The sequence below is a fragment of the Perca flavescens genome, chromosome 13 (genome assembly GCF_004354835.1).
Source record: "Perca flavescens isolate YP-PL-M2 chromosome 13, PFLA_1.0, whole genome shotgun sequence".
Taxonomy (NCBI): Eukaryota; Metazoa; Chordata; class Actinopteri; order Perciformes; family Percidae; genus Perca; species Perca flavescens.
In genome coordinates this window covers 34095685-34123365 of record NC_041343.1, presented here as the reverse complement: position 1 = coordinate 34123365, position 27681 = coordinate 34095685, and the positions used below count along the sequence as shown (strand labels likewise).

Below are 27681 nucleotides of genomic sequence, written 5' to 3'. Positions count from 1 at the left end.
TCTGTTGTGACTTTCAACAAAACATATCTCTTAAAATAATAACAGGTGAACTTGTTTCAGACGCTGCTCTGTGGTGCGCTGTGTAACTTTGGCTTCAGAGATCCAGCCAATCACAGCTCTGTAAACATATGGTCACAGTGATTTTACGTGTCAGAGAGGAGAGTAAAGTTCTCTCATTAACTGGTTTATTAAACCACTCAAAACAGAACATCAGATTAGATTCTGATCCATAAAGTCTAAACCCTCCGAGGTAGACTGACCCCGAGCTAACGGAGGTTTCTGCTCCGGTAGAAGACACACGGGTACAAATAACCTGAACCTGTTATAGAATATAGAAACAAACATAGATTAATTTTACTCCATAATATATGATAACTATTTCTGCTTTCCTCTCTCAGATCCATCCATCCATCCATCCATCTATCTACAGATCCATCCATCCATCCATCCATCCATCTATCTACACATCCATCCATCCATCCATCCACCCATCCATCCATTGATCTATCCATCCATCCATCTATCCATCCATCGATCTATCCATCCATCCATCCATCCACCCATCCATCCACCCATCCATCCATCTATCTACACATCCATCCATCCACCCATCCATCCATTGATCTATCCATCCATCCACCCATCCATCCATCAAGATGAGTAGTGGCGGCGGCGGCGGTGGGGGCGGCCGTTACGGCGGCGGAGGAGGCGGAGGAGGGGGAGGAGGCGGAGGAGGCGGAGGAGGGGGAGGAGGCGGAGGAGGGGGAGGAGGGGAGGAGGGGTGGAGGGGGGGGGGGGGGGGGGGGGGGGGGGGAGGAGGGGGGGAGGAGGAGGAGGGAGCAACGGAGGTGATTACATCTGCTGCCCCTGCTTTCTCAATTTATTCAGCTGCTGTTTTAAAGGCTAATAAAAACAGTGTGTCACAATGTGTCTCAGTCCTGAGTGTAACAATATGATAATTATAAATATTATTAGCTGCTGTATTAAAGACTAATAAAAAATATGAGTGTGTCCAAAGGTGTCTCAGTCCTGAGTGTAATGACATTGTGTCTGAAAATGATAACTTATCCATCCATCTATCTATCCATCCATCCACCCATCCATCTATCCATCATCCATCCACCCATCCATCTATCCACCCATCCATCTATCCATCATCCATCCACCCATCCATCTATCCACCCATCCATCTATCCATCATCCATCCACCCATCCATCTATCCATCCATCCATCTATCAAGATGAGTAGTGGCGTTGGTGGAGGGGGCAGCGGAGGCTGCGGTGACGATGGAGGCGGATGGGGGCGATATCTGCTGTTCCTGCTTTGACTTTATTATATATATATGGTCTGAAGACTAATGAAAAAAGTGTGTTTCATAATGTGTCTGAGTCCTAAATGTAATGAAATGATACCTTATTATCACTGAGAGAATTATTTGATTTGAGCAAACAAAAGTCTCAATAAACGTAGTTACAGTGTAAAAGATTTCCTGTATATTTAAAGTAAATAGCACAATATTTCTGTAAAGAAGATAAAAGTCCTTAAACTTTTATCCAAAAATGTTAGTTGTGTCATTTCTGATGTATCTGTCCCATATCATCAGTCTATTTTGTCTGCTTTTATATTATATTGCTATTTGACAAAATCACACTCATTTCAGCCTCCAGCCTTCATTCTGGCTAAAACCTATAACTCGCTGAATTTTCTTCTTAAACTTTTATATAATGTACGTACCATGAAGAACACTTTTCTCTCTCTTTTTCAGTGTGTGTGTATGTGTGTGCGTGCGTGAGTGTGTGTGTGTAATTTCCTGTAAAGAGTGTGTTCAGAGTTGCCGTGCGACAGCATCATCTGATGTGTTCCTCATATCAATCATATCAAGTTTAATTGTGTTGAAACAAATTCCACAAATATCCTTCCACTCTTCTCAGACTCTGGCTTCTGCCACTCAGCAGTTAGGTGACTTTTCTAAGAGTTGATCTCGGTCCAATGGGGGCGACAGATGCTGCAAAGTCACATTCAGTTCTCCACCTGCTTTGTCTGACAGAAGGGGGTAACTTTGGGTTTAACATTGAGATCTCCAATTATGTAGAGAAGTCCCTTCTGTTTCCTTATACTTCTGGCTCTGTGCCTGCTTCTTCTTACAAACACTTAATCAAGTTTTGTGTTTTGGGGAATGAGTTGACTTTTAAAACACAACAACAATCTCATGACAACCTTCAGTCTGAATGTATGTGGGGCAGATGAATATGTCTTTGTCAGCTGATATAAAAATCACCTCTTTTGATTAATTCTATTGAATCGGTATATTCAGATTTATACTAAATTATCATTCCTCCTGATTCTCTCCCCTGAGTGGCTCCTTTTATTTAAATTATTGACCCACCCACCATATTAAAATGAGTCACTCATCGGAGAGAATCAGGAGGAATGATAATTTGGTATAAATCTGAATACACCGATTCAATAGAATTAATCAATCAATTGTCATAACATTGTTTAAAAACATTGTTGTCATGTTTTATTAAGTCAACTGTATTTAATGTTTGACACTTGAGGCACAGAGCCAAGAGTACGAGGAAACCATCTACCGATAATTTCCTTACATATCTGTAAGAAGAAGCTGGCACAGAGCCAGAAGTTTAAGGAAACAGAATTTCAGTCAAGCAGGTGACATGTTCCTGGACCTCTCTACATAGTTGGAGTTCTCAATGTAAAACCCAAAGTTACACCCTTCTGTCAGACAAAGCAGGTGGAGAACTCAATATTACTTGCAACTTCTCTAGCCCCCATCCGACTGAGATCAAATTATTAGAAAAGTCACCTAACTGCTGAGTGGCAGCAGTAGGGTTGGGTACCGTTTGGATTTTTACGATTCGAACCGGTACTTTTAAAACGATTCCAATTCCTAAACGATTCTTAAACCGAATCTTGAAAAACTGAAAAATGACATAAAAGAAAGGCTTTTTATGGAGTTTTTTTTTTAAATTGAAAATTATTTTAATTTAACTATATATTAACGTTTAAATATAATAACTAAACCTAAGTCACCCAACACATAACTACAATAATTTAACAAATAACAGTTACACTATTAACAAGTAACAACAAAATAAATGTTGAGTTGGTATGCCAACCAGCTTCAAACTTTAACAGTTCTTTAGCAGAAAAATGACCATATTTGCCTTCTCTGGCGAGATAGGACACCTCTCCTGACTTATGGCATGTCCTGCACAGGAGAAAACTCTCTTGGACGGTGTCCAAGAGGTCTGTACACACACAGGTAGGAGTTTAAAAGGGCAGACCCCTAACCCACCACCAGGCTACATGATCCTGTCCTAAACGATAGACTAGCAGAGTAAGTGCAATGTTTACTAGCGATCACGTGCAGTCAGTGAATGGTTAATATGCTTTTACGTCCGTTTTGGTGGGCCCAGAGGAAAATATGAAATTTTAAAAGTAGCCTACATTTACGGTAGCTAGTGTTAAGAAATATCTAAAAGACGTGTTCTTCGATTTCTGGAGGAAGGAGGAGAGGCTGGGGTCGAATTGAAAGTTAAGCAAGAGGTTTAATAAAACAACATGAAAACAACAGTCAAAACACAATCAAACATAAAACATAAAACATAAAACACTGCCAGCAGCAGACTGCAAAACATGCCTCCCCTGTCGGGTCACAGTTAGCAGCCATGCGACATGACCAAACAAATACACTGTAAACAGCCGACTGCAGCAGCTTCCCCTTGTGGGGTCACAGGCTGTAGTCCCGAATCTTACTCAGGATCAGAATTATATCCCTTGGAATTGTGGGTGTTTCCCTGAATGGAAACTGTCCCAGGTTAAAGACACACCTCTGATTTTAGGTTTACTCCAGGTCACAGACAAAGGTCGTTTCACATGGTAGTGCCGATTCTGTTCAAGTTTACAGAGTTTGCATTTCCTTTGTTCTAATCACGTCTGGTCCTGCAGGGAGTGGCTCCCCAAAAGCAGAAACAATAGTTACCTTTCCTGTGGGGACAATGAGTCTTCTTCATATGCTAAATGTCAGATCTGATTCATTCTTTAGAAGCTAGGTTTTGGGTGAGGCAGTCAAATGCTGATTAGTGTAGTTACTTGATTAAATTTAGCTGCAGGCCCCATTAAACATTGTTTTCCAAACAGCCTGGCTTTAACTTTTTGAAACCTAACACTAGGTGTGATACTTTTACCTCCGTTTCAGAGCGTGTACATGAAGCCGTCTATCAGCAGATCGTAGAGTGCATGTCTAAGAATAGCGCGGACACGCGCTTCACACCGCGAGCGGGCATGTGCGCCACACGGCAGAAAAGGGAGAAAGACAAACGAGTCTGCCGCTGTCCGGAGCGACAGAGGGAAAATATTTCAGTCGAACCGAAATTTGCGTTCTAATCCGGTCCGAATACTACCGTTTGCGTAGGAACCGGTACCATAGTGGAGCCGGGTTTCAGTACCCAACCCTAGGCAGCAGCCGGAGGCTGAGAAGAGTGGGAGGATATTTGTGGAATTTGGAACACACACACACACAAACACACACACACACACACACACACACACACACACACACACACACACACACACAGTGCACACATGCATATACACACACACGCACACACACTGATTCTCTTCCCTGAGTGACCCCTTTTAATTTGGTGGATGGGTCAATACTCTCTCTTCTTTTTGTAATCGATTAATGTAGCACTTTATCGATCGATTAATCAGATAATTTTTTTTTGCGTTTTTAAACAACCCAAACTAGGGAAAAAAGCAATATTTTTGGAAAAAGCAACATTTGTATTGCCTACATTGCTTACAATATCATCTCTCAAAAAACTAAACATTAAGTGCATTTAAGTGCCATATTACATTGTTTTTAAAGATTTTTTTTTCAAATGATATCAACCTCAAACTAAGGCATACATCAAACATACACAAACATTACATTAAGTTGTGCAACTTAACTTTCAGAACTACAAGTTTCAACTTGAGACTGATTTACAGTAAGCCTATATGTAAATATTAGTTACACTCAACCTATTTTCATTTATATATTTGATTATAATGTCACACAGCTCTGTTACACTTATACTATTAGGTCGTTGATCAGCGATCAGAGAGATGCGGACAATCAGCTGTTTTTCTGAAGGGATAGTCAACGCGTCGGCTCATCAGATCGTGGTCACCACTACGTATTTTCTTGTCTTTGTTTTTGGTAGTTGTTGTGTTTGGTATAGTTTCATCGTCCATACGACTCTGTGATTTACTTTAGTCGGTCCGCTTCGTGGAATGGAGGGTTAAGTTAGACGTCATGCTATTATTGTGGTAAGCTAGTTTGATTTTGCAGTAGACACACTGTACAGAGTTTTCGTTTTAATTACGTTTGAACTGATTCCAAACTTTGGACACTTTCTGTCGTTTTCTCCAGCCGGTCTCTTCTCTTAGCCCCTCGCTATTTACGCTCTGGCATGTGTCGCCAGCAGCAGACTGAGCCGCGTCTGTGCGACAGTAATAATGCTCCGTGCGGAAACACCGTCCGTCAGCGATACAACGTTGGTAACATTGGCCCTCATTTATCAACCTAACGTAGAAACCAGCGCAGATATGAGCGCAGAAATCATCTTACGACAGGCTTCACGTGGGATTCATGAAAAGTTCGTATCACACCAATCCGAGCGTAAGAATGGTCGTACATTGATAAATGCGGCGGCTGGAAACGATCGTCATTTAAATATCACGCCCCAATATATTCTGGGTTTTGAGGCCCTCGCCCTACAATTCTGACGTGGCGAGACGTAATCCGGCTGAGAAGCGGAACTTTTCAGAGGTGGAGATTGAAACCCTGATATCTCCGGTTCATTTGCACTAACGTGTGGACTATTCGGCAGCCTGAAAACTGGTATTAAAGGCTGGAGAAAGAATGAGGAATGGAAAGAGATCACTGATGCAGTCAACAGTGTTGCCGTAGTAAATCGGACTCCAGCTGAAGTTTAGCCTATTTAATTTATACATCCTTGACACATTTTCTATAGTCCTAATAGTAATATACAGGCTTCTACTGCAATCTATTAGGCCTACATGTAGGTGTACCTATAATTAAATAAACACACGGTAGTGGAGTTTATGCAGTGTCTTTATTTTACTCGTGTTCGTCGGAACGAGGCAACAGCTGAGGGAGAGCGCGAGTCCTCCGCCCCCCCGTGCTGGACCCTGTCTCCTGACAGCAGAGGGGCTGGAAAAACAAGCCAAAATAACTCGGTCAATGGCAGAAATAAATCATTCACTTGAAAGAGAAACAAAAACCTGAAGAATAAATAAAAATGTTGTGCATCGTCATGTTTCCTGTATTGAATTTTGCCAAAAATTGCCAAACATAACACTATAGGCTACCTTTTAAAAGTGAGGAATAATATCCTGTCTCCTTCATATAGCCCTCAGTTGGGGCTGTTCTGGATACTGCTCTCTGGGCATCGGCTCATCTGGCTCCATCGCTATATTTATGGCACCGTGTCTTCCTGTGTGATGTTGTGCAGAACCCCACAGGCTAAAACAATGTTGCAGACCGGCGCATAGAGGTCCTCTAAAAGAGCCAGATCTGCCATTGCTGATACGTGATCAACTGATGACTTCTGCTTCTCCTGTTAAACTGACTATATGCTGCACCGCAAGTCCACACAGACTCCAAAACTTGCGTACACGAGTTCAGACCAGACGTGAGATTTGATCGCGGCCTACGCTCACGTCCAAATTGATAAATGCCGAGCTTTGCGTAGGAATCGGCGTATGCCCGTCGTACGCCTGTTTTAGGTCGTACGCACGTTTCATAAATGAGGGCCACTGATTTAACAAAGCTTCGAGGCAGTCATTTTGCGTTGTGGGGGAGGAGGGGGCAACGGAGGCGATTATATCTGCTGCCCCTGCTTTCTCAATTTATTCAGCTGCTGTATTAAAGGCTAATAAAAAATATGAGTCCAAATGTGTTTCAGTCCTGAGTGTAATGATATTGTGTCAGGAAATGATAATTTATTATTATAAGTGGATTACATAATTTATTATTACAAGTGGATGAATCTGTAAATATTTTCTGCAGGGTAACGTGTAGTACTAGTACTATTCCAGTTTTAATCAAAAATAGACCATACAAAGTGGTGAATCTATAGTTATGCCGAAAGTGTAGCTAGCTAGCTAGCCGCAATCGTTTCCCATTGTATTGAATGGGACACTTAGCTGCTAGCTGCTCCTCAACAAGCCCCTTGCATTCATAAAAATGCCTTAAATTGCAATCTGAAGTCGGACTAGAGTTAGCTAAGCTTTGTAAGACATTGGGAAACCTGTAATATACATGCCGTGACGAAATTCAAACCGTAAATATATTACAGTTATGCCGGCAGCCGGCCACGGAGCCCCGGTAGTGCAGTATCCACAAAGGGTGACTTTGCCCTGGGTATGGAGCCCAGCAGGCTGCCGCTTTGTCGTCAGACTGTGTGGAGCTCCTAAAGTCCAACACTTCTTACCAAATTTGCAATTAGCCATCCATTTTTGTACAACGGCCCATATTTGAGCTTTATATAGTTGATTTCTTGCATAAAAAAGTCTCAGAAGTGAATTTGGTAACCAAACATTGCAGTGTCTGGAATATGAGATTCTGTCGCTTCTCTAATGTGTGTGTATTGGGGATTCGCTCAACCAATCAGCGCGTCTCTAATGTGTGTGTATGGCAATTCGCTCAACCAATCAGCGCGCAGCTTATCTAAATATTCATGAGCATACCATATTTGGAAGAAAAGCTCTTGTTACAAATAGGGCCAAAACACAGGGATGCATAAGGGCCAATAAAATATCAACCAAGGTTCTCATTTTTAAAACTGTGCGTAGGATCCTTAATATAAGTGTACGTGTGCCCAAAAGCCCAAATTTGCGTACGGCGAAAAAAAGATTTATAAAACCGTGTGTACGCACACCTGTAAGCAATGTTCCTTTGGTAAATGACAGATTGACTACAAGTGTGCATACATGGATCAGCCTCTTATCCCGCCCTGTACACGTCCATTTTTAACCATAAATAGTCACTGCAAAGCACCTCGTGAATACTGATAAGTATGTTAATGAACCTTGCAGTTGTTCGTTCGTTACACCGAATCATAACGAGTCATGACGACTGGTGGAGAAAAAGCAAAAAACCTCTCCGACGCTGGGGAATTGCTGCCAATTGAATTATAATTTCGGCTTGTTGTCGCACAGTTTAGGGAAACCAGATCTATAGACTACCTTTATTAATAAAATCTTCCAAAACGACATTACGGCACTCGGGGACAGCTTTGATATACCAGACATATATAATAAGATTTAACCGAACTATTTCATACCTGTTACTTGATATTGCACATTAACTAGTACCAAAATTCTACTTTCATTCCATCAGTGTGCTTAACTGTTATTCTATTAAAAATAGCTTGGAAATCCTATTTCACCAAATATTCTACTTACTCTGTTTTTAACATTTGCTTTTTTCATTCCGTCACAGTGCTTAACTTTTATTCTATTGTTAAATAGAAAGATCCTTGTGTCACAAGTCAGCATTGCAGTTAGAATGGTCTGTTCTACTACTGTTTTTACCTCGGTGTGTGTATGTATGTATATATATATATATATATATATATATATATATATATATATATATATATATATATATATATATATGTATATATATATAGAGGCTTCTACTGCCTCTGGAGCACCGCCGGTGGTCCGCCCACTCATTGCTATCTGGGACGGCACTCTGGGACAGCTTCGATATACCAGACGTATATAATGAGATTTAACAGAACTATATATTATATCCAAACAAGCCTTAGTGATGAAGTTGAAGCTAATATATAATATTTATTAATATTAATATAAAAAAGCACTTAGCTGTCTGACATTTCCCTCTGGAAACAGCCGGTTTCACCCAGAGTGGCAAGGACCTGTATTTGGAGCGTCATGGCATGGTTTCGGCGCGTTGCCCTCTCTACTGGACCCAATTCAGTACATAGATCCACGAGACATAGCAGGTCACCGCAGTATTTATATGTTTAACCTACAACAATTTGTGATTGTTAACACCTTGCTAAAATCACAGCAACAACTAGTGTTATCCCCCACCCCGAGATACAATTTGGAATATAATAGGCAAACGCACTTTTCTTCATGCAGGGTTTGTTATAAACAGTATTACATTTTAGACCGATAACGAGGACATAGAGCGTAACAATTGTGTGAGAGCTTAACGGCTGTATTTCCAGACTTTGACATTTGATGATATATGCACAGTTTTAAAGACAGATATTTAGTTATTTATACTGTGTTGTGCAGTTATCTAATGCTAGGGTATTTGATGATATCCTGTATTCCATGCAGTCGGGCCATCTCCTCGTCCTGCGCTCCGTAGAGGACAATGTGACGGCCAGACAGCGCCGATTAAATATTAAGTTTTTATTTAAGATTTGAGTTTGAGGTGTTTATAGAACAATTATCACTCAGTACAAGCGGAAATAACACTGCTGGATTTCATGTTCATGATATGGGGTGAAGAAATGTGCGTGAGGCATTAATACTTAAACATATTAAGAGTAGCCTAATCGTTATTCCCACATGTACTCTCTGCAGTCTGACTTCAGTTCACCACCTCACCATCTGCGTCGCCAATTCCTATTTTGTCTCCAAAATGTGCGTATGCATGGGTCAGAGTTTGCGTGGAGGACCAAACATTCTCCCGTCAAGTTTGTTCTTTATAAATCACAACCTTTGCGTGGGAAGTGGCGTACGCCCATGTTCAGCCCCGTTTTCTGCGTATGCCACGTTTATAAATGAGACCCCAGGCCATTTTCAGCCCAACCAATAATACATACCCCATTAGGAGACCATAAGGAACAGTGTGAAATACCCTATATAATCATTCTATCACCCCTTTAAAGAAAATGAATGAAATAACAAAAACTACGAGGAAAAAACATTGTCGTTAATTGAAATAAAAATAAAAACGATAACTAAAACTGACGAAAAAAAAATGAAATGATGTCCTTATTTTTCGTCTTTGTCAATGTCATAGATCAAATAACGATATATCTGTCAGAGTTGACATTTCCAACCGTAGACCTGTTTTATACAGTCTATGCCATAGACACATATATATATAATATACTCTCCGACTTGGAACCCAGAAATTCAATGTTATTTTGAACACAACATAGTCCATGCCCCTCGCCTGGCATCATGGCGGTACCGGAAGGCAGAAGAAAGCGGCAGACTCCTGTTTTATTATGACATTTGTCATGTTTCCATCTAATTGTCTTTTATAATGTCGCAAAAAAAGCGTTTCCATCAACTTGTTTAGAGCGAATAAACTAGACTATGCAAAGCGTAGTTTGGTCACAAGTTGACGTTATGCATGGTTATAGATAGCAAACCTAAATCAAAGAGTTTAGAAGCCAAGTTCTTTGGCTAAATGGAGAGAGGTAGCATTGTACAAGTTTGCCACCTTTGCAAATACAGGATTGTGGCAGAGACATTTGGTGTCAGCGAAAAAAATGTTCACCGCTGTATGTACATGGTGTGCAGGCTCATACAATTTAAGCTGCTGAACCAATTTGTCAATTTACCCGACGTGTCTGAGACACAGGCTACAGTGCACCGCAACTTCACTACACTACACACCTTGTGTCCTGATCCTTCCCCCATCCGATGGACACCGGGACTATAGTAAGTGACTTATGTTACGCTATATCACAACTTATTCGGCAAAGCTGTTTCCATCGAACCACCTCAAGCGAACGTAATCTTATTTTTATGAATTTGAGGACGTTTTTTTTTATTTTGCCGTTTCCATCAACATTTTCTAATGCGATACTTAAAAATCAGTTGATGAAAACATGACTCCTGTTGTCCTCCAGGAAACATGATTCAATGTTTCCTCATTCCCCAAAACACAAATCAACAATTGATTACGTGTCTGTAAGAGGAAGCAGGCACAGAGCCAGAAGTATGAGGAAACCATCAGCAGATGAATGTGAAACAGTCTATTTGGGCAAACATGTTCCAGGACCTCCCTACATAGTTGGAGATCTCAGTGTTAAACCCAAAGTTACATCCTTCTGTCAGACAAAGCAGGTGGAGAACTGAATTTGACTTTACAGCTTCTCTCACCCCCATTGGACCGAGATCAAATGCTTAGAAAAGTCACCTAACCACTGAGTGTCAGCAGCCGGAGTCTGAGAAGAGTGTGAGAATAATTGATGAATTTGTTTCAACACAATTAAACTTGATATGATTGACATGAGGAACACATCGGGTGATGCTGTCGCAACACTGAACGAACTGGTTCTTTATGGAAAGGGACATTAACTTTTGTTTTCTCTGAAACTCTTTACGCTTTTAGACTGTAGTTTCCATCAGTTGTTTCCGTCACAAACACATACATGCACACACACACACACACACACGCAGACGCACACACACACACACACACACACACACACACACACACACACACACACACACACACACACACACACACACACACACACACACACACACACACACAGAGAGAGAGAGAGAGAGAGAGAGAAAAGAGGAGAGACACACCACCTTAATTGTCCTCGTGCAGCTGCAGTTTACTCGCGCACAATTAATCCATCAATCAGCGGAGCGACACAGCAGGAAGAGAGAGATTCATGTTTTGACATTTTAAAGTTTGTCAAATAACTGAAGGTAAGTTCAGATTCTGAACCAGACTCCACTGAAAAAATGCACCATTTAAGAAGTAGTCAAGACTTTAAGGAATCAATGTTTCACAGGACGTTGTTTAATAACTTATTTATATAATGTTAATGCTTAAACCTCAGGTATTATTATATCAGGGAAAACTTCTAAAAGTATCAATATCTTTTAAATCCGCGCGGCGTGGTGAATTTGATGTTAGCCGAATGAAAGAGTGGAAACTTTGTCTTTCTAAAATATCATGAATCTTATTTTCTTCCCATGGTAATTCTTAATGGTGCGCCTGAAAATACTAAAATTAGAGATTTATGGACAGATTCTGGCATTGCGCTGCGAACCCAACTTTGTAGAATGATTTGACTCATATTTCTGTATTGTAAAGAGTGTCTGATGGTTTAGTTAAATGCTTTTTTTTTCAGTTTCAAAGTTAAACTTTAAAACACTAAATACATATTTTTACTGCTTTTCCTTATCCCATTTTAAATCTGATTTTGAAGTAATTTACCCTTTCATTAAGGCTTACTAGGACCCCTGGGGCCTTGTGCTGGTTGGTGAAACAAAGCAAAATAGCATGGGAACAAGCACTCATTTATCTGTCATCCCAGAATGTTGACTAGCCAGACCTTCCTCCATAGAGCTGCGAAATAAGGTCTGGTTAGTTCACACAGCCTTCCTGGATGGGAGTAAAACGTGTTCTGGTTTATTGGCATTTCTTTAAACCAATCACAATCGTCTTGGGCGGTGCTAAGCTCCGGACGGAGCCATGTTGCCTCTGCTAAATAGCCTCAGGAAGGAACTTGTTTTGGTGGAACACGTTCAAAAGTAGTTTTAGTCGTGCAACAGAAAACTCAGATTGGACAGATAGTCTAGCTAGCTGTCTGGATTTACCCTGCAGAGATCTGAGGAGCAGTTAACCATAGTCCTCACAAATTGGATTTACTTTTTAATCTGGATTTACCCTGGTAGATTTATCTGGTAGAAGACACTCTGGTACAAATAACCTGAACTTGTTATAGAATATATAAACAAACATAGATTCATTTAACTCCATTATATATGATAACTATTCTTTGCTCACTTAGATCCATCCATCCATCCATTTATCTATCCAGCCATCCATGAATTCATCCATCCGTCCATTCAACAATCCCATCTATCCATCCTTCCAGCGATCCACCCCTCAATCCGTCCATATATACTACATAAATGTTTATGCCAACGGAGGAGGAGGGGGAGGAGGAGGAGGAGGAGGAGGAGGCGGCATTACATGTAATTTACAGACATATTGTTTTGCTAAAACTGACATTTGGATATTGGACTTGGTAACAAAATTCTTGCTGCACATAATGTCTCTCTCGCTCTCTTTCTCCCTCTCTCTCTCTGTCTCTCTAAATTAAATTTTTCAATTCAAATTGCTTTATTGGCATGAATGTCAGAAATAACAATATTGCCAAATCATCAAGGATAATAATGTGAGAAGAAATACATACACACATTCATTGAGTAAACTAAAATATATACATAAAAAAAGAAAAACATGAAAGCAACAACAGTATATCTATATACAGTAAAATCGTTAGTTTCAAGTGAAAGAAAACAAAGACAAAAGCAAACAAACAAAGATGAGAAACTGTGGGTAGATGAACTACAGACATTACGTGTTGTGCTGCTTGTCTCTCAGGCTGTGACATCACTCACATATCTCGCTGCTTCTACGGCGCTCACACTATTTTCTCCAAGTAGATGTTGCATTTTTGTCTGGTTAGAGAATGTATCAAAATCTGGGAGTTTACATTTAATTTTGGAAAGGAACTGAGTTCTGATGTCAGTATATGTGCTACATTGAAGCAGGAAGTGTTGCTCTGTCTCCACCTGTCTCTCTGTGTACAGACTGTCTTTCTTTCTCTGTCGGTGTTATGGGAGCTGACTACAAAAAGGCACAAAAAGAAAAGTGGCAGCTCCTGAATTACCAAATTAGCCAAAATTGCGACAGTACATAAGCAGAAAGAACAGGTGGAGAACTGAGAGGGGCAGTGTGACTCTGCAACATCAGGGCCAGACTCTGGTTAGAGTTCAGGATTTACTAACAGGGTCAGGAAGTGAACTGAGCATCAGGACCAGCTGAATGAGGGGACTCTCTTCTTCGCTCAGCTCTTGGTGTTGCAGGGCTTTCTGCAGATGGGAGTGGGGGTCACTGTTTTTTAGATGTAGCCAATATTTAATTGCACGTTTTTGATGAATAATGAGGATTGGCCCAATTCAGCTCTGCAGGCGTTATTGGTGGTTTTTCTGTGCACCTGCAGGATGCTTTTAGAGAACTCTAGATGCAGGGTTTCAACTGGGTTTTTGTCCAAATGGGCCGAATTCTGGTAGGAAATAGGACCCCATACCTCACTACCACAGAGGAGAATTGGTTTTATTACAGATTAAAATAATTTGAATTTAAAATGTACCATTAGATATAAATATGTATAGATATTTAACAAGAACAAAACTGATGGATATCAGCAACAACATTAAAACAAGAATATTTGTATGAAAATATTGAGCCCCCATGTGTGCCAGACTGCCAGTAGGCGCTATTCATTTCAAATGAAACATTGCAATTGGTACTAAATGGAGCGTCTGTCATACTGTGATTGGTTATGTCGCTGTCAGTCGCCTGCTCCATATCATATCCACCAATCACAGCGTCTCTCGGATGAAAATGCCTGTTTAGTGAACCGCCTCCATCCCCCCCACTATACAGTGCATGCATGTGCATTAGGTAATCAGAGTGAGACTAAAATGGACAGATTTGTTATTAAAAAAGCTAAACCTAATGATGCAAGTGCATCAACGACATCCAGAGAGTTCCACCAACTTTTCATGTCCAATCCTATCTGTTTTCGTGAGAAGTGGCGCTGTCCTGATTTGAAAACCTACTTTACAGCTTTATTATCAAGTTAATAGGCGTGTGTGTTCGTCTCGGCCGCTGTCCATTTCCTAATGTTCGGAAATGCAATTTCAACAGCCTTTAAATGTTTTTTAAAGGCTGTGTTCCCGTGAGCACCCACGGAGGAAAACATAAATCGGCGCCTATGACCACATGTCCTTTCATTATCGATGTATAAACCGAGGCTTTTGCTTATCTGGAGAACTTGTTTTCCATTTTTGTTCATAATATTATCAAATCTTTGTCTTTGTGGTATTGTGTGAGCTGGGACTGGGGAGATTTGGCCGAATATGTGTTTGTTTCCATCTACTTCAATGTAGTCTCTCTTTTCCAGTTCTCGCATTGAGATCTCCACACATTAAGATGTGACCCAATGAATGGAAATTAATTATTTCTCTTGGAAAATCTCCTCAGTGTAATCTCTGTCTCTGTCTCTCTCTCAGTTGTCGATGACTACAGCGAAAGTGGAGGTGGATGTACGTGGTGCTGCTGCTGTTAACTTGTTTTCAACTGTTGTAATAAGAGATAAAATATAAAATACAAGTATGTCATAATGTGTCTCAGTTCTGAGTGTAATTATTAATGATATTGTGTAGAGAAATGATAACTTATCATTTGATTTGATCAAACAAAAGTCTCCATGAATGTTGTTAACCTGTAAAACATTTCCTGTATTTAAAGTAAAAAGTACAATATTTCTGAAAAGAATAGGCTCAAGCAAAATACAAGTACCTAAACATTTTGGACTTAAGTAATAGGGTTGGGTACCCAGTTCAATACTTTTCCTAGACTTTTATTCAGACTTTAAAAAAATGTACCACTAAATATTCCAAATATTCCACTTTTCTCCTCTGAGGTCTAATCCATCGTAAGTAAGTAAGTAAAGTTTATTTGTATAGCTGTTACAGTTCAGGGAATTAAAGAAGCAAAAATGCAGGGAGCAGTGTTGGGAGTAACGCGTTACAAAAGTAACGTAATTAAGGTAATGTATTCCTTTTTGCTGTAACGCAGGAATATAACGCATTAATAATTAAATTTCGGTAATATTATTACCCGTTACAATCTCAGTAACGCGAGTTACAACGCATTTTAACGCAACATTTTTTAAGAATTTCCCAACACCGCGAAGCATTTGTTCACAGGAAAAAAAAAAGCCGTGAGTATTATTTCATAATATCTGTGTCCCAACAGGTAACGATACGTCAGCGTGGACAGCAGTGTGTCCGAGCCGCTGACAGATTTAAACATGTCGGGAATTAATGTTTAGGTTGTTACACGTAAATATCATTGCAGTTTATCAGCCGTGGATAGTAACTCTGCCTGTAGTGGAATGGCTTGACGACCAAAAACGCTTGTCTTTTACTGTGACCATTTACTGTTCAATATGTTTCTGTCATGAACGGTAATAATTATTACAGTTGCAGTTTTACAAACAAGAAAGTGAGCAACTTAGCTTGACGGACATGTTAGATCCATAGGTTGCATCCATAGACATTATTTGTTGCATCAACAACATACAAAACAGTTGCATCTCAGTAAGCTAGCAAGAGTACACAAGGTACACAACAGACAACTTCCGTGTACGCTACTTCAAAATAAAAGCACTTCCTGTGACGGTTCCCAGTAAAACGAAATTAATGTTCAACAAATACCTTTTCACATCCATCTATCCATCCATCTTCGTCCGCTTATCCGGTGTCGGGTCGCGGGGGGGAGCAGCTCCAGCAGGGGACCCCAAACTTCCCTTTCCCGAGCAACATTAACCAGCTCCGACTGGGGATCCTTGAGGCGTTCCCAGGCCAGGTTGGAGATATAATCCCCCCACCTAGTCCTGGGTCTTCCCCGAGGCCTCCTCCCAGCTGGACGTGCCCTCCACCTAGTCCTGGGTCTTCCCCGAGGCCTCCTCCCAGCTGGACGTGCCTGGAACACCTCCCTAGGGTGGTGCCCAGGGGGCATCCTTACCAGATGCCCGAACCACCTCAACTGGCTCCTTTCGACGCAAAGGAGCAGCGGCTCTACTCCGAGCTCGTCACGGATGACTGAGCTTCTCACCCTATCTCTAAGGGAGACGCCAGCCACCCTCCTGAGGAAACCCATTTTGGCCTCTTGTACCCTGGATCTGGTTCTTTCGATCATGACCCAGCCTTCATGACCATAGGTGAGGGTAGGAACGAAAACTGACCGGTAGATCGAGAGCTTTGCCTTCTGGCTCAGCTCTCTTTTTGTCACAACGGTGCGATAGATTGAATGTAATACCGCACCCGCTGCGCCGATTCTCCGACCAATCTCCCGCTCCATTGTCCCCTCACTCGCGAACAAAACCCCAAGGTACTTGAACTCCTTCACTTGGGGTAAGGACTCATTCCCTACCTGGAGAAGGCATTCCATTGGTTTCCTGCTGAGAACCATGGCCTCCGATTTAGAGGTGCTGATCCTCATCCCAACCGCTTCACACTCGGTTGCCAACCGATCCAGTGAGTGCTGAAGGTCACAGGCCGATGATGCCATCAGGACCACATCATCTGCAAAGAGCAGCGATGAGATCCCCAGCCCACCGAACTGCAACCCCTCCCTACCCCAACTACGCCTCGATATCCTGTCCATTAATATTACAAACAGGATTGGTGACAAAGCGCAGCCCTGGCGGAGGCCAACCTTCACCTAAAACGAGTCCGACTTACTGCCGAAAACCCGGACACAGCTCTCACTTTGGTTGTACAGAGATTGGATGGCCCTGAGAAGAGACCCCCTCACCCTATACTCCTGCAGCACCTCCCACAGTATCTCCCGGGGGACCCGGTCATACGCCTTCTCCAAATCCACAAAACACATGTAGACCGGTTGGGCATACTCCCAGGCTCCCTCCAGGATCCTTGCGAGAGTGAAGAGCTGGTCCGTTGTTCCACGACCAGGACGGAATCCGCATTGTTCCTCCTCAACCCGAGGTTTGACTATCGGCCGAACCCTCCTTTTCAGCACCTTGGAGTAGACTTTACCAGGGAGGCTGAGAAGTGTGTTACCCCTGTAATTGGCACACACCCTCTGGTCCCCCTTTTTAAAAAGGGGAACCACCACCCCAGTCTGCAACTCCTTTGGCACCGTCCCAGACTTCCCGCAATGTTGAAGAGGCGTGTCAACCAGGACAGCCCCTCCACACCCAGAGCCTTGAGCATTTCTGGACGGATCTGAACAATCCCTGGGGCTTTGCCACTGTGGAGTTGTTTGACTACATCAGTGACTTCCGCCTGGGAAATCGACGACAATCCCCCGTTATCCTCCAGCTCTGCCTCTAACATAGAGGGCGTATTAGTCGGATTCAGGAGTTCCTCAAAGTGCTCCTTCCACCGCCCTATTACCTCCCTCAGTTGAGATCAACAGTGTCCCATCCTTACTGTACACAGCTTGGATGGTTCCCCGCTTGCTTCCCACAGTTTTCCAGAAGCACTTTGATGCCGACCGAAAGTCCTTCTCCATGTCTTCTCCAAACTTCTCCCACACCCGCTGCTTTGCCTCTTTCACGGCAGAGGCTGCAGCCCATCGGGCCCTTCGGTACCCTGCAACTGCCTCCGGAGTCCTCCGGGATAACATATCCCGGAAAGACTACTTCTTCAGTCGGACGGCTTCCCTGACCACCGTGTCCACCACGGTGTTAGTGGGTTACCGCCCTTGAGGCACCTAAGACCCTAAGACCACAGCTCCTCGCCGCAGCTTCAGCAATGGAAACTTTGAACATTGTCCACTCGGGTTCAATGCCCCCAGCCTCCACAGGGATGCACGAAAAGCTCCGCTGGAGGTGTGAGTTGAAAGTCTGTCGGACAGGGGCCTCCTCCAGACGCGTTCCCAATTTACCCGCACTACACGTTTGGGCTTACCAGGTCTGTCCAGAGTCTTCCCCACCCCTGACCCAACTCACCACCAGATGGTGATCGGGTTGACAGCTCTGCCCCTCTCTTCACCCAAGTGTCCAAAACATACTGCCTCAGATCAGATGAAACTATTATGAAATCGATCATTGACCTTCGGCTTAGGGTGCTCTGGTACCAGGTACACTTATGAGCATCCCTATGTTCGAGAAGAAAAGAGTCCAACCCCTATCCAGGAGTACGGTTCCAGAACCGAGACTGTGCGTAGAGGTAAGGCCCACCAGATCTAACCGGTAGCGCTCCACCTCCCGCACCAGTTCCGGCTCCTTCCCCCACAGAGAGGTGACGTTCCACGTCCCCAGAGCCAGCGTCTGCTTCCCGGGTCTGGTCCGTCGAGGCCCCTGACCTTCACTGCCACCCATGTGGCAGCGCACCCGACCCCAGCGGTTCCTCCCACAGGTGGTGGGCCCATGGGCTGGAGAGATGGGAGCCACGTAGCATGTTCGGGCTGTGCCCGGCCAGGCTCCATGGCAAACCCGGCCACCAGGCTCTCGCTGACGAGCGAAAAAGGTTATTGTAAGTGTTAATTGAGTATCTGAGCAAAATATGATCAATACATACGCTATTGGTCTACACCCTGGCTGTTTGAAGCCTTCGCACACAGTGTTTCCTCCACAGAGAGACCGAAGGCTCCTCTCCCTCTGCTGCTCCCACATCCTCTTGGTTGGTCGGCCTGCTGCCTGATGTGAGCTGTGATAGAAAATTATAAAAAAGTTTCTTACACAAATCAAATGGTAACAAAGTTCTTACTGATAACTGAGGCTTCCAAGGTTGTGTGATTTACAATTAAAATGACTTGCTTTTAAGTAGCCATTAGCAAATGTGTAGGCTTTAAAAACACTATGAATATTTTCCTTATGCTGACCTGCTTGCAAATGCAACAGAAGACATGTAATTAGAGTTAGGATAGCCAGTCTTTGTCATAACTAGGAAAGTACAGATGAGCACAAAACTATAAAGATGAACCAGTTAAGCAGTGCTAACACTCCATTTGTACTGTACAGTATGTGTCGACCTCTAGATATAATTCATTATATTCACAGCTTCTACATTGTACAACTTAACCAATACCCTAGCATTGTGTATTATCAGGCCAATAGCAACCACAACAATTAGTAGTTAGCTGGATAATAATTTTTCCAAATAGAACATAATATAGCTACGTTACTAACCTAAAAATACATGGGAGAGCATCGTAGCTCTGCTCGGGTCCTGCAGGTCTCTAAAGAGAGAAGACGATAATTAATACAGCTCCATTGAGTAAGGCCTCACGAAGAATACATGATTCCCATGGTAAATTAATAGCTCAGTAAAGTAGCCGGTGGCTACAAGTTTTAGATAACGTTAGCAGTATAGCTAACGTTAAATGCTAACTTAAAAAAGCTTTACTAGCTAGCTAGCTAGTAACTTAACACAACGAAACAACAAATGTCTTGTAACCATGCTTGCAACGTAGATCACAGATAATGTATATATTAATAATACTTACACTTTATTAATCTTGTAGGAATCCGCTGTGGAGTGGCTTGTGTGTCCTCCAGACCAGACTCTGAGTCTCTAACGTTAGTTTACCTACACTGAGGCTGAGCTGTCACTCAAACTTTCCCTTAACACTCATTAGCCAATGGGGACGCACCCCTGTAAGACCCGCCTACGCGAGATATTTGTGTCAGAATCGCAAGCAAAAACTCAGGGAGCGCAAAGGAGAAAGCTGGGAGCATGACTGCAAACGTGATAGAGAGAGCAAAAGACTGATCATTGAGAAAGAAGCAGAGGGAACTGTAAACAAAAGGACATAATATCAAACAAATAAAAGACCAATAGTTTACAACTACACAAATGTTTTGTTTGCAAGTTTTAAGTTTTACCTTTGAGGTGACAATTTCTTTGCTTGAGTTAGTGTTTTTTACTTGAGAAGTTTTGCTTGGAATTAAAGTCACAAAACTAATCCCATACTCGCTCAGCTTTCATCGAAGACGAAGACGAAGATGAAGATGAAGACGAAGACGAAGATGAAGATGACGATGAAGATGAAGATGAAGATGGATACATAACACGAACAGGTAACTGACATTTGAATATTTGACTTGGTAAAAAAATTCTTGTTGCACACGAAACGTGTCTCTCTTAATCTGAATCTCTGAATGTATTCATATTTAACAAGCTAACATCACAAAAGTTTCACTGTTTTTTCATTACAAAATTACTCTAATTGATTCACCAATTATCAAATAGTTGAAGATTTATTTAATACTTGAAAACTGATTCATGCACCTCTAAAGCAATGTCTAAAGAGACTGAAGGTGCAGTAAAATGAAGCTGACAAAGAAACTGTCTCTGAGTTTTCAGAAGCAGCACAGCTGAAGGCTGAAGTGGACAAGCTGAAGCAAAAACTGGAAGGTATTGTTCTCTCTGTTCAAATGTGTGGCATGAAATTCAACTTATCATTTATTCTAAATAACTCAAAACTGCAGAGGTTAATAATTAATTTTCGTCTACTTTTTCTAACTCCCGGCTGCTGAATCCCCAGGTACTTGTAGTAATGTACAAAGTCTACCACCGAATCTCCCTCTCTCTCTGTCTCTCTCTCTGTCTCTCTCTCTTTCTCTCTCTCTCTGTGTCTCTCTCTTTCTGTCTCTCTCTCCCCTCTCTGTCTCTCTCTCACTCTCTCTCTGTCTCTCTCTTTCTGTCTCTCTCTGTCTCTCTCTCTGTCTCTCTCTGTCTCTCTCTCTGTCTCTGTCTCTCTCTCTCTCTCTGTCTCTGTCTCTGTCTCTGTCTCTGTCTCTGTCTCTCTCTTTCTGTCCCTCTCTGCCTCTCTCTCTGTCTCTCTCTCTCTCAGCTTTCATCGAAGATGAAGACGAAGACGAAGACGAAGATGAAGACGAAGACGAAGACGAAGACGAAGATGACGATGAAGACGAAGACGAAGATGAAGATGAATACATAACACAAACAGGTAACTGACATTTGGATATTTGACTTGGTAACAAAATTCTTGCTGCACACGAAACATGTCTCTCTGAATCTCTGAATCTATTCATATTTAACAAGCTAACATCAAAAAAGTTTCACTGTTTTTTCATAAAGAAATGACTCAAATTGATTCACCGATTATCAAAATAGTTGAAGATTTATTTAATACTTGAAAACTGATTCATACACCTCTAAAGCAATGTCTAAAGAGACTGAAGGTGCAGTAAAATGAAGCTGACAAAGAATCTGTCTCTGATTTTTCAGAAGCAGCACAGCTGAAGGCTGAAGTGGACAAGCAGAAGACTGAAATGGACAAGCTGAAGCAAACACTGGAAGGTATTGTTTTCTCTGTTCAAATGTGTGGCATGAAATTCAACTTATCATTTATTCTAAATCACTCAAAACTGCAGAGGTTAATAATGAATTTCCGTCTAGTTTTTCTAACTCCCGGCTGCTGAATCCCCAGGTACTTGTAGTAATGTACAAAGTCTACCACCGTCTCTCACTCTCTCTCTCTCTCTCTCTTTGTAAGCTTTCATCGAAGACGAAGACGAAGATGAAGATGAAGATGAATACATAACACAACCAGGTAACTGACATTTGGATATTGGCAGTAAAAAAAAATAAAAATCTTGCTGCACACGTATCCTCTCTCTCTCTCTCTCTGTGGGCCGGGCGGTTCGGCCAACTGGGCCACAGATTCGCCTAGGGGGGGCTCGGACTCAGAGACAGGGGAAAAGAAAGGCAAGGCAAATAAAGCAAGCTGCAGTCAGAATGATACAAATGTGGTTGATGGTGTTCTGGCTGAAAATAGGTCTGAAGAGTTGGATACAACTAAAAGATCCAGCAAAAGAAAAAGCAGTTCTAGCAAAGAGTGATGCAAAAGCTAATGCTACTGGAGGATATGTGGTGGTGATGATGATGATGATGATGATGATGATGATGATGAGGAGGAGGAGGAGGATTGAGAGTGGGCATCATCCCAAGTAGAGGAGTTAACTCTTTATCCTCTAGGTAAGATTAAGAAGTTCCTGCAGGACACTAAGGGGCTCAGGGCGGTTATAGGTCCTGTGTGTAACTTGTTTAGTTGTTCATTATCAAAATCTGTGTTGCCCGTTCACCAACTTGTCCTATTTCATGAATATTTACCACCACCATCAATTCCAAGTATTCCTATTGGCTTGAAAGTTAACATTTGAAGAAGGAAACATGGAGGACCATACGTATTCAAAATCCAAATTTCAGGAACAGGCGTCTTCTTATTCACCCAGAAAAACAAAAAAAGATATTGAAAAGAGCAAGAGACCGGCTTTTTTGAGGCTACCATAGCTGTAATACGTACTTTGAACTGCTTGGTGCGAGAGAGTTGATTGCGTCTCAACACTAGCTGGGAAAAATTCACAAACAATGGACCTTTAAGACGGAGCAGTTTTTCCCTGATCTGAGAGGGTTTATCAGGTCTGTGGCATGGCTGAGGAAAGATAGCAATGGGTTCACTGACCAAGAGGTTTTCCGCCTCAAGAAAATTGTAACTAAAGTCAGAGCTCAACTCATTAAAGATGATGACTAAGTATAATATGTTTCTCCACATACTTGTTATGTGTGTTTGTGTTTTTGTGGCAGCTCTTTTCTTTTCTTTCTTTCTTTTTACTTTTTAAATTGATTTATATACATACGTACATGTACAAAGAACATGTACAAAGAACATGTGATCATCATGGGTGTTACAGCTATAATCAAAGTATTCTTTTACACATACATCATGGTATAGTGTCATATTATTCAGGGTGCATACACAATCCTTTTTCCCAGCGTTCAGTACATTTCCCCACTGAAGCCTTAATGCAAAAGTAAGTCTCTCCATACAGTACATTTCTTGGATGATCCCACGCCACTGGTCCAATGTTTGGGGGTCTGGTTGCAACCATTTCTTAGTTACAGCTTTTGTACAACTTGCCAAGAGTATCTTGAATATAGATAGATAGATACAGATGGGAGGAGGGTCCATCGAGAGATGTCATATTTGATCTCTTTATTAATGAGGCCATAGTTGTTTTCAAAAAGTTTTGACATATCTTTAGTAAGGTTTATTCCTAAATGTTTTATTTTGGGCGAGTCCCATTTGAATTTATATTTCAGTTCTATATGTGGGTGGGAGTTTCATCTTATCCTTGTTTTGGGATGATAGAGATAACTACCTCGTTCCATGATTGGGGGGCTTCCCCTGTTCTCAGTGTATACTTAAAACAGTTAAGCGGAACAGGTGTTATTTGAAGTTTAAATGTTTTATACCATTCGGACGGATATCCATCTGAACCCGGAGCCTTATTAGCTTTCAATCTTGAGATGGCTTTATTCAGTTCTGCTCTTATTTCAGCCATAATTTCTTTATTTTGTTGTTCTCCTAGGGATGGTATGTCTAGTGAACTTTGAAAATACTCTATCCTTGTAATATCAGCCATGGCCGGCTGGGTGTATAAGTCTTTATAATATAATTCAAAAGCACGTTGGATATCCTCCAAAAATAATCCTCTGTCTCATCAACACCTTTGTTTGGTGAATTTAAGTTGTTTTCAATTTCCTCATCATATATACCATTTATGTCTTGTTTAATTTTGTTTATTCTAGGTAATATCTGAGGGTCTTTTTGCTCAGTGTGTCTAATTTCTAATGACTTCATTTGTCTTGTAGTTCAACAAGTCTTCTCTGTTTTTCCTTTTTCTGAAAAGCAGTGAGGGCAAAATTTTTATCTCGAACGACTGCCTTTGCTGCATCCCATAAAGTATTTGGAGACACCTCTCCATTATCATTATTTTGTAAATATGTTTCAGAGAATTTGGCCCACCCATGAGAGAGAGACATCATGGCTTTCAAACGAGGAAAGTGGCAGTTGGTCAAGGCCACACTCCCACCCTCCACCTTGCCCCCCTCTCCTCCTCAATAGCTACAGACACAGAAATGGCACAGCTCATTGTGGGACTGACATTGTATAGTGGCTGTAATTCTGCACCAAGGCTGAATTTCGGGAAAGAGACTTCAGATACAGTATTAGGGGACCACTAAGGTCTATATAAAAGAGACTTCAGATACAGTATTAGGGGACCACTAAGGTCTATATAAAAGAGACTTCAGATACAGTATTAGGGGACCACTAAGGTCTATATAAAATAGACTTCAGATACAGTATTAGGGGACCACTAAGGTCTATATAAAAGAGACTTCAGATACAGTATTAGGGGACCACTAAGGTCTATATAAAAGAGACTTCAGATACAGTATTAGGGGACCACTAAGGTCTATATAAAGAGACTTCAGATACAGTATTAGGGGACCACTAAGGTCTATATAAAAGAGACTTCAGATACAGTATTAGGGGACCACTAAGGTCTATATAAAAGAGACTTCAGATACAGTATTAGGGGACTACTAAGGTCTATATAAAAGCATCCAAAGAGCACCATGTCATAGGACCTTTAAACTTCATCTTGGGCCAATCAAAGATGCTGTGTATGTGAGCAGAAAGGAAGGTGGATGTGAATTTACTGTTTACTCGGAGGAGGAGAGCCACAATCAGGAGTGACTTTAATTATTATAAAGAGATGAAGGATGTGGATCAGTTCAGTGTGATCTGGGCCCATGGTGATGTGTTGTGCTCTGTTGAAGAAGACCAACTCATCTTTTCTCAGGAGTTGATGTCCTGTATTTAAGTGTATATGTATGTATGTATTCATTGGCCTGTTGAAAAGGCTTTGTCTTTGTCTCTGTCTTTGTCTGTTGTTTTTAACATTGTCATTTGAAGCTGAGCGCTGACTTTTAATCGTTCCTCTTTTGCCACCTCAGTTTTTTCTTTATTTAATTTAAGAAAGTTCTGGCACATCCAGTTGATAATTTGTTCAATGCACATATTCAGTTGTTGTATTGGACTGTAGTCCCCTGGCTATAAGGTTATATGAATTTGTGTGTCATCCGCATAACTATGGTAACTTATTTTGTTGTTTTCCATAATCTGAGCCAGTGGAAGCATGTAGATGTTGAACAGAAGAGGCCCCAGAACTGAGCCTTGGGGAACTCTGTACATCATATTTGTATACTCAGATGTATAATTACCTATAGACACAAAGTAGTCCCTATTCTTTAAACAAGACTCAAACCACTTTAGTACTGAGCCAGAAAGACCAACCCAGTTTTCCAATCGGTCAAGCAATATGTCATGGTCGACCGTATCAAATGCAGCACTGAGATCAAGTAATACTAAGAGTGAAATTTTGCCACTATCTGTGTTTAAGTGGATGTCATTAAAGACTTTAACAAGAGCTGTATCAGTGCTGTGATGTGGTCGAAAACCTGACTGGAAGGCATCAAAACTGTTGTTTAGTGACGAGAAAAGGTTGAGTTGTTGAGAAACTGTTTTGTCAATGATTTTACTTAAGAATGGAAGGTTTGATATCGGCATAGTTGCTCATTGGTGACGTGTCAAGATTATTCTTTTTTAGAGTGGCTTAATGACCTGTGGGAAGATACCTGAGAGAAAAGACATGTTTGCAATCTGTAGAAGATCTGTAACCAAACAATTTGAAACATTTTTGAAAAGGCCCGTTGGTAGAATATCAAGGCAGGATGTTTTGAGATGTTGTATAATGTCCTCCAGGTTTTTACGGTTAATAATATGGAATTGGGTCTTATTGGAATTTGTTTTGCCTGGACACTGTGACAACACAAACCCTGTACTCAATATAGAAGTACTGACTGTTTCTCTAATTTTCTGAATTTTGGCAACATCATTGCAGGCCTCGGTTGATAAAAGTTCAGATGCAACTGGTACTGGAGGGTTAGTTAATCTATCGACAGTAGCAAACAAAGCACGTGAATTATTATTGTTTCTGGCGATAATGTCCGAGAAGAAGGACTGCCTTGCATTCCTCAGTTCCAAATTATAAATGCGAAGTCTCTTTTTATAAGTGTTGTAGTGGACCTGGAGATTAGTTTTTCACAACCTGAGTTCAGCTTTTCAACACTTTTTTTGTGTTCTTACCAGTATGACATTTCTCCATGGAGATCTTTTCTTACCAGAGAAAGCTTTGACTTTAGTGGGAGCAATGGCATCAATAACATTTGTAATTTTCCAATTGAAACTGTCTACAAGCTCAGTGACTGAGGCCAAAGTGAGGGTGGGTTTGGAGGAGAAAAGCTGAATGAATGATTCACTGGTGTTTTCAGTGATATACAGTTTTCTTATTAACTTTGTTTGAACACTTTTGGGCACTGAGATAGTGCCATTAAAGAAAACACAGGAATGATCAGAGAGAGCAGCATCAGTCACCACAACCTTGGAAATGTTCAGACTCTTTGAGATAATCAAGTCCAGAGTGTGCCCCTTATTGTGCGTGGGCTCCGTCACATGCTGAGTCAGTCCATAGCTCTCAAAAATACAACACAGTTCTTTGGTCCCTCGGTCCTGGGGGTTGTCAACATGAATGTTGAAATCACCAGCAATAATTACACAATCAAAGTTATCACAGATTATAGACAGCAGTTCAGTAAAGTCATCAAAGAAGTTTGCACAGTATTTAGGTGGCCTGTAGATATTTAGAAGTAGAGCTTGAGGGGAGGATCTTAACTGAAGAGCCACATATTCAATTGAATTGAATTCAATTTTATTTATAGTATCAAATCATAACAGAGTTATCTCGAGATACTTTACAGATAGAGTAGGTCTAGACAACACTCTATAATTTACAATTTACAAAGCCCCAACAATTACAGTAATTCCCTCAAGAGCAAGCATTATAAATGGCTATTGCGACAGTGGCGAGGAAAAACTCCCTCTTGGGAAGAAACCTCGGCAGACCCAGACTCTTGGTAGGCGGTGTCTGACGGGGCCGGTTGGGGGTGTGATGGCGATAATAGTCACATTGAAGATAGTGGAACAGTGACTTTGAAGGTAGTCGTTGTAGTTCATGTCACAGCAGGACGTTGCTGGATGAAACGTGGCGCTGCAGAGCACGGGTGGGTGTAGCAGACCCAGCAAGACGCGGCCGGGCGTTGAAGGGAAGAAGAAACATAAGGACTCCGGGGAGTAA

The 27681-nt window shown here is 41.6% G+C and overlaps 1 protein-coding gene and 1 pseudogene across 1 annotated transcript in view; both read right to left on the bottom strand.

Moving 5' to 3' along the window:
* LOC114566296 (basic proline-rich protein-like) overlaps nucleotides 1-27681 on the bottom strand; it is a 173326-nt pseudogene that overhangs the window by 14045 nt on the left and 131600 nt on the right.
* Nucleotides 1-27681, bottom strand: part of LOC114566763 (uncharacterized) — a 94001-nt gene that overhangs the window by 31366 nt on the left and 34954 nt on the right. The gene's annotated exons all lie outside the window — the stretch shown is intronic.